Source organism: Arachis duranensis, chromosome 7, assembly GCF_000817695.3.
Source record: "Arachis duranensis cultivar V14167 chromosome 7, aradu.V14167.gnm2.J7QH, whole genome shotgun sequence".
Taxonomy (NCBI): Eukaryota; Viridiplantae; Streptophyta; class Magnoliopsida; order Fabales; family Fabaceae; genus Arachis; species Arachis duranensis.
The window spans coordinates 51,728,317-51,737,346 of record NC_029778.3 but is presented as its reverse complement, the minus strand read 5'-3'; positions in this window follow the sequence as shown (position 1 = coordinate 51,737,346).

Below are 9,030 nucleotides of genomic sequence, written 5' to 3'. Positions count from 1 at the left end.
AGTACTCTTTTTTATCATGAATTTTATATATACTTTTAACATTTATTCTCAATTAATTAAAGCAATAAATATGTACTCTTTTTATGCTATTTCAACTAATGCATCTTCCGGTCACAAAAAAAACTAATGCATCTTCGGTTACTCAATGCTAAATTTACTAAAGATACGGAAAAACTGAACAATAGTCTGAACATGTGAAAAAATTCTTCCGATTTTGTAGTGAGTGGGCTTTACTTTAGTGCTAAGTGAAAGTTATTTTTTTTCCGCCCAAAATTTTACTTGTGTTATTATAAACGTGTCACTTAATTGAAATTTTTAATTTAAATTAATAGTTAAATATAATAAAAAAATATAAAATTATAATTATATATCATATTTCAAAGACAGTATATACTAATTAGGATTATGAATTTTGACTCGAATTTAAAAAAATAAAAAAATTGCCGGAGAAAAAAAATTAAAATTTTGTAACTATTTCAAAAATAAACCTACGTTAACTTATGTCGGATATTTTTTTATTAAGTTAATTAAAAAAATAAAAAAATAGAAAAATAAAATTTAAAAAATTAATACATATTGTGAATTAGGGAAAAAAAATATACTTTTTTTTATCATGAATTTTATACTTTTATCATTCATTCTCAATTAATTAGAGTTATAAGTATGTATTCTTTTTATATTATTCCAACTAATGCATATCTTATCAATTGAAAATAGCTGGGAATGAGAGAAAAAAAATTATCGACGAACTAGATAAGTTTGCACCCTTAAAAATTAAAATTTATTATTAAGGTTTAAATTTGGAAAAAGGAGGAACTGCATATAAAATTTTTGAAAGGGATGGAAAGAAACACTAGAAGCGCGTAATTTGAAAATAAACATCGTTTGATTTCGCCACGGTGAGCATTGGTTTTGTGACAATTGAGAGAATCCAATTCAAATTGGCCACAGACAAACAAAAACGTGGGAAACTTTCGCACAATTTAACTACGGAAAAGCAAAACATTACAAGTGATTACGACGATCATGAAAATTTGCCACTATTTCTTGTTCGTGAGTATTTTTCCGTGGTAAACTACCGTGTTTCTGGTAGTGATAATTCTAATTAACAAAGTTTATATATCTGGGAATCTAGCAGATAATGATGAGTACTAATTAGATAAACATACTTGATTATTAGTAAGTAGTGTGAGGCTTTGAGGTTAGTTATCTTTAAAAGGAGAGTGCTGTGTCCTTGTGGCTTTTAAAATTGATTATAAAAGTATATACAATTGTGAGTTGTTTTCCAGGAATGTGTTAGCATGCTTCAGATAATATGTTTATGAATTTTGAACTAACTGAAGAAAAATGACTAGGAATCAATTTTTAATTAGTTAATATTCATTTTTATTTTTAGAATATTTAAAATTTAGAATTTAAAAATTATAATCTAAAATTTAAAATTTAATATTTAAGATAAATATAATTTTAAAAAATTAATTAATATTAACTAAAAAAATTAATTCCTAACCTTACTTAAAAAATTATAGTAATCATATCTAAAAAATTGATTCTAATTAAATTTTTGAATTTTTATGTAATTAGCCCTTTTAATTTTTTAAAACCCCCTTTTTCTAATAGGCCATGATAAAAGCAGATATTGGGATCTTGGGCTGATTTTATTCGTATATAGTACTTATAAAAAATTAGATGATATTAATCCGATTGACACAATCAAAATGGTTATCATGACATGACCAATAATTGTAACATTTTAATATTTACAAAAATAGGCTGATTAATAATGGACTAATGGAGTATTTGTAAGTTTAAGAAAGCAAAACCTTTACTTATCTAGGTAATCCTTGAATTAAACTAGAGCCTGATGAGTTCATCGGTCAACTAGTCATCATCAGAACCGAAGGATCGGCTCTAACTTTTAAGAGGCTTCTAGTAAAAGTAATTAATTATAGGGTTTATTTATTTAGGACACATGCACGCTTTTTAATTTTAATATGAAAGTAATAATGGGGTAGGATATAGTTGTGGAGAACACGAGTGCTTAATATGTGTGTGGTATCAGATTAAAAGAAATTAAACGATGAGAGTTTATGCCTGTTTATCGGACGGTCTAAATTGTTTAGGACAAAATGAACGGTTTGAGTTGTGATGCTCCAGCCATGTATCGCGCAAATGTAGTTCCCCGCAACTGTGCCCTTAATTCCAACGTAACTCCATACTGAACCCGCACCTACCATCCGATATTACTTTCACTTTCATACCAAAGAGTCCATTCCTTTCTCTTCTTTCTTTCTCTATTACTTCTTGTTCTGCACGCTGGAAAAAAAAATCAAAATGCCAAAGAAACAAAAATTTAGAGATGTTGATCATCCTAAACTTCATATTATGCATTATTTCAGTCATTTTGATTATGTAAATTTTTTTAAAATTTTTTTATATTTTATAATTATAATTATTATTGTTAGGAAGTTAATTATTATTATTGTTGTTAGAAATTGAATTTAGAAATACAAATAGAATGATTATCATTATTGATAAAAAATTATAATTATTTAATTAACTTTTATAATTAATTTTAGAAATTATAATTTTAGATATTATAACATTTTTTTGTAACCGTAAATAAACAACTAATCTAGATCTTGTAATAATGTTGCGAATTTTGATTGATGACGATTTAGTTTCGTTAAATATACTTAAATATAGTGGATTTGTTTTTTTGGTAATATTAATTTGGTTTTTGTTAGCCTTTTAGTTGAAATAAATATATTATTGTAGTTGAAGTTTTAATATTAAAGAAGAACATTATTAGTTTAATAAGAATTGAAATTATGTATTAGTTATTTTTATTAATAGTTAGTTAGAAATAATTTTTAGGATTATTAATTAAATTTAGAAGTTAGAATTATTTGTTTTAGTTGAATTTAGTAAAATAATCTATGATAGTTGTGTGCTTTCAATTAATGTGTGTTGTTGAGTTAGTTATGCAAATTTTTTAATAATGAGAGTTAATTAATTGATAAGTTAGTACGTGGTAATTACTAAATTTTGTAATTAACAAAAAAGTTTAGCATGAGTTTAATATTTTAGTTGCTTTAGTTAAAAAATTATTATTTTTTAGTAGTAAATTAGTAATTGTTAATGAGTTGACTAATAATTTGTTATGTTTTTGTAGAGTTTAAGGATGTTGACATGTGATCATCTATTCCCTCCAAATCAGTATAATGATAAGGTGGAGGAGTATTTACTAGTTTTTATCATTTGTCTCAGATTGGGGTAGTTCAATGTCAGAAAACACTGATAAATTCATTAATCGAAAGGTGGCACCCAAACACACATACCTTTCACATTTCGATTGGTGAATGTGCTGTGACGCTTGAAGATGTAGCTATAATTCTTGGTCTTTCGACGGACGGTCTTCCAGTCATAGGGATGACAATGAATAGTTTTAAAGCCTTTGAGGCAGAGTGTTTATACCAATTTGGAGTTACACCGAGTAAGTCGGACTGTAGAGGAAGCTGCATAAAACTGACGTGACTCCGGGATCTAAAAGAAAAGTTACAGTTGATTGATGAAAACAGTATACAGAGATACATGAAGTGCCACATTATGTTGTTGATCGGAATGATCTTGTTTGGGGACAAGTTTGGGGCATCTGTGCACTGAAAGTTTCTGCCTTTGCTTCTAGCTCGCTTAACTCTTTTTTTTTTTTTGAAAAATAAAATTCATTAAAATTAACCAAAAAATAATAATTAAAAAATAAAATACAAATAAAAAATAGTCAAATTATAATATAATTTTTTTACTATTTTTTTTAATTTTTAATTTCAATAAAATTGTTCAAAATAATATTTGTCAATAAAATCATCTTTACTTTAAAAAATAAGTCACATAATTTGAGCATATATACGAAATTGTAAAATAAAATAAATAAAGTTAATAACTAAAAGAAGAATAAAAACAAAAACTGAAAAAAAAGTATTTAAAAATTCTATAATTATCAATTTTATAATAGTAACCACTCTTTTATTTAATAAAAAAAAGAAAAATAAAAAGTTTCGACCCGGCGGACCGGCCCGTCCCGCCTCGCCAAAACCCGCTAATTTGGTGGTGCGGGTTTGGCGGATTTTTTTAATTTTGCGGGCTCTAATTCTTAGCCCGACCTACCTTTTTTGGCGGGTTTAGCGGATCGGCCCAGCTCGACCCGTTTTGCCACCCCTAGGGATCAGCATGCCTAGCACACCTCTACAGGGCGTTATGTAGGGAATCTCGTTTTGACCGTAAGAAAATCGATGGTCCACTAACACTTCTGCTCGGCTGGGTTGGGATCTGCCTGCCATATCTAGCGCTGCTTCCTAGGGAACCCCACAGTTTTTCACTTGCAAACAGGTAATATTATCTTACATTTACCCCTATCTTATTTAGAATCCAATTGTGTTAATGAAATAAGTCATATTAATTGGGAGCGTGAAGACCGACGTTATAGATATCTTATGCTTGCTCACTTTAGGAAGGCCTTGGATGATCTTCAAGAAGGCCAGGTGTGTTTCCATTAAAGAAGTATTTGTTTCGGGTTTAGTGTTAGTGTTAATCTTATTGTTATTGCTATTGTTATTGTTATTGTTATGTGGATTGTAATCATGAGTTTCCTTTATTTTTCACTCGGTTGTGTGGGTTGCTTATGCTGTGGATCGCGTGGATCTAGACATAATTCCTTTATACACATCATGCACATACGCTTGCCAATAAAGTCGTTGATTTGCACAACATGCAAACACATGTCGACAAGAAATCCGGTCCACCTGGAACTCACCACAGTCACATCGTTGGTGACCGAGGTCGACGGCATACTCCAGTCCACTTGGCATCTTACGTACTTCAAAGATCTTATTCTGCCGGTCGAAGCAATTAACCTGGATGTTTCCTGATGCAAGTTGGTTTGCATGCAAGTTGGATGTTTCCTGATTGCGTTCACTCTTCAAGACTGAGTTGATGCATTCCACTAGGTTTGTCGTCATGTGATCTCATTAGTAGCCACCATCAAATGCCAACGTATACTGTTTGCAGGGAATTCATTTTAACCAGTTAGTGTAAGTCTCGTTCCGTTCTCGTAAACGCTGGTAACGCACTTCATACTCGCGCACCGTCCTCGAATATCCTGCACGATAACAAAAAAAACAAAAAAAAGAGATGACAAACACTTGTTGAAGGTAACTCTGTTGATAACGAACTTAGAATAACTCAACGTTACCTATATTGACGACAAGTTTTTGCGGGAACGGTGCCTTGAATTTTCTCAAAAAATTCGACTCTATATGCCTGATGCAAAACATGTGAAAAATTCTAAGAGGTGACCAAGCTCCATTACTGCGTGGCACAACTGCATTGATGGATTCGTGTCGGTCGGATATTAGTCCCACACCATCCCGAGTGACAACATGTTGTCGCAGGTTACTAAGGAAAAAGTGTCACGCATCAGAAGTCTTTCCCTCCACAATAACAAATGCAATTGGGATGATATTATTGTTGTCATCCTGTAAAACTACCACTAACAAACAACCTTTATACTTTTCGTACAAGTGAGTCCCATCCACCTAGACAACTGGCTTACAATGTATGAATGCTCTAATGCAAGGGTAATAACTCCAAAAGACTCGATGCAATACCCGAATATCACTCACCAAGTCATCATGTTGATATGCAGGCATAGTCTCAAAATGGACGACAGCTGATGACTCCTTATGACACATGGCCTCAAACCATATAGGCAACGCTTCGTACGATGCTTCCCAACCTCCAAATATTTTTTCTAGTGCCTTTTGCTTAGCCAACCATACTTTCCAATAACTAACGGTGTAGTTGAACTTTGATTGCACTTCTACAATAACTGATTTTACCTTTAACAAGGGGTCAGCCTCAACCAACGGCTTTATTACTTCTGCAATTATGGTCGAATCCAACTTCGAATGATCCTGAGAAATGGTGGCTCTCGTATAGGTGTGACTACCATTATTCCTCCTTATAACCCAACAGTACTTCCTGCTTATCATGCTAACCCTGATAAGCCAATCACACCCTGACCTATACTGTGTACACTTAGTATAAAATGTCAACGGCTCTGACTCATACACCTGGTAGTCTACACTTCTTCGGATGGTATACGCTTTCATCGCCTTAATAACAGCTTCCCTGAAACTGAATTCCATCCCAACAGGAAATTTACCATCTGCGACAATAGAAATTTCTGCCGCGACAGCAGTCATACGGAAAATATTTAATACACGAATATTTAATAACTGAAACTAAAAGTAAATCAATACTCACTACATCAATTATGATATAAATAAACTTTACATCAGGTTATTATCTCAGTCTAAACAAAATAAGAACATAAACACATAATTAAATACTGATTAATAAATACTAATTTATATTTATCTAAATCAATAACTAACTAAAAAAATTATTATCTTAAACTTAACTAAATAAACAGATAAACAAATGCTAATTGAGTATATTTTCATATTTCACTTAACTATTTAGTCCATCAATCAAGATAAATTATTACAAAATTCTAATCCTTTTTATAAATATAGGCAATTACGTACCTGCACTCATATATTCTGGAAACTCCAGAACATGCATGGCTTCTAAATCCAAAATTCGCATGAAAGATGGCTCCTCAAACAACACTTCGTTTGCGAACGCATTTGCCACGTCTGTCACATTTGGAGCCATAGTGTCATCACCTTGATCTTCATCTCCGTCTGGACCAACAACTTTATAATTGCTTTCGAACTCTTCTTCATTGTCACTATTGTAATCTTCCCATACAATATTCCGGTCGGTCTCAGATTGTTCGAATTCAACATACAACTTGATGAACGAGATTTGAGCACGACTTTCAATATACATTAAAAATATCTCTTGCATACTTGCTTCGTCTGTTACATATTTGGTTTGAAATTGGACGAATCCACCAAACACCGGTATGAGATATCTGTATAAAATACATGATATTTTCCTTGACATCTCAGAATCTATCTTCTCACAGATCACACATAAGCTCTTCAAATGAGATTGTGAAGGGAATAACAACATCTAACATATTTTCACGAATAAATTTTATTTACTCCTTCAGATGTGTGTAACAAAATCTGACCAAAATAATACACTTTTAAAAAAACTATGTCATCCATTTCTTTCACTCACCTAAATAAGAACAGAAATTTCACGACCAGATTTTTTTGCTTCATACCAAAGAAGAGAGAAACACGAGTAGAAGAAAGCAGAAGAAGAAGAAGACGTGATTTGATATCTTTTCCAAATCACACACATATATACATACATATATAAATTGGATCCGTCGATTAGTTTCAGCTTATTCAACTCAGACCATATAAATTGGATTCGTCGATTAGTTTCAGCTTATTCAACTCAGACCGTGCAATTTGATTTTCGCATTCATAAAAAAGTTTAAATATACAACACTGACGGTTCGATTTGCTTGCTTCGAAATTCAAATTTTTTTCCTTTCAAATCAGACCCTCCGATTTGTTTAGCCAATTTTTTAAACAAAAAACTCGCACGGTTCGAGTTCTTCCCACTGTCACTTAGAAAAAGATGTCCCACATATTTGTCTAGCACCCCCAAAATCCATAACCAGGTACACATATACAAGACTTTCATAAAGAAAAAATGACCTGACACATGCATGTCAAGTTTATAAATTAAATTTTTTTTACTAAAAATATAAAATGAAGACAAATAAAAAAAATCTAGCAAAAATTAAAGAAATATAAAAAATATTCTTATTTAAAAAAATATTAAAAATATAATATTTTTATTGTCTTTTTTTATCCATCTAAGTTTTTTAAAAAAATGATATTATGAATTAAGGCAACACCAAATGTTGGTCTTCCATTGCTGAAGGAATTGAAGATACCATTTGTATGCATTATTTCAATATATAATATTTTGTTGTATGTGTCTTATGAGTATATGTAGTATAATTACTAATTTGAATATATGTGTAGAATTGGTCAAGATGTTATATGATGAGTAACGTTAATACTACAACATTTTAATTTTTCTTTACTAAATCTTAATTATTTTACTACATAAAATAATTAACACAACTAATCTTTCGGTTTTTTTTTAAGTAATTAATTATATTTGAACTCTTTTATTTTATTATTCCATCCCTAGCTCTAAAATGCATGACATCAAAATAACGTTGTCGATGTGAGTGTTGTTATTTTAATAGGTGATATATGTAAGTATCTTTATTATAAATACTTAGAGGACTCGAAAATGTGTCTGTGATCTCTAGTTTTATTAGGATTAGAAAAAGAAAGAAAGAAAAAATAAAGGAGAGTGGATCCCATTAGTTATGATGCATACACATACATTCTTGGTACTATAGCGGCGCATGATGCAATTATTCATATAAAAGCAAACAAAAGAGGTCACTACACGAAGAACTATCAAAAAGGCATGGTGATGGGTGCAATCAATGAAACGGAGAATAAAATTAAGTAAATAAAAATAAATAAATCCCAATAAAAGGAGATATAATCAAAGGAAGTATGATCTCTTATTAGCTTATGAACGATGATAATATATTGGAGAAAACTCGTTTGCAGTTATTTTTATGTAAAATTAAGTTAAAAATTGTTAAATAATAATTTATTTAAATTTATCAAATTATCTAATAATTTTTGAATATCAATTTTACATTAAAATAACTATACGTTAGTTTACACCTAATATTAATACTAGATAGGAAAAAAAAAAAGAAGGTGCGTGGGGTCAGGCACAAAGAAATTAAAGTTGAAAGTTGAGGATATGCATCAAAGCTCTAAAATGGTTTGAAGTTGTTGGAGTCATGTTTGGTGGCAGCAGCGTGTGATGAGAAGATCTCTAGATAGATCATGCATCTTGCAAAACGTGCTATAAACATTTACACATATGCTCTCTTTCACACACTCCATATACACTACTAAATCAACATCACTAATAATAATAATA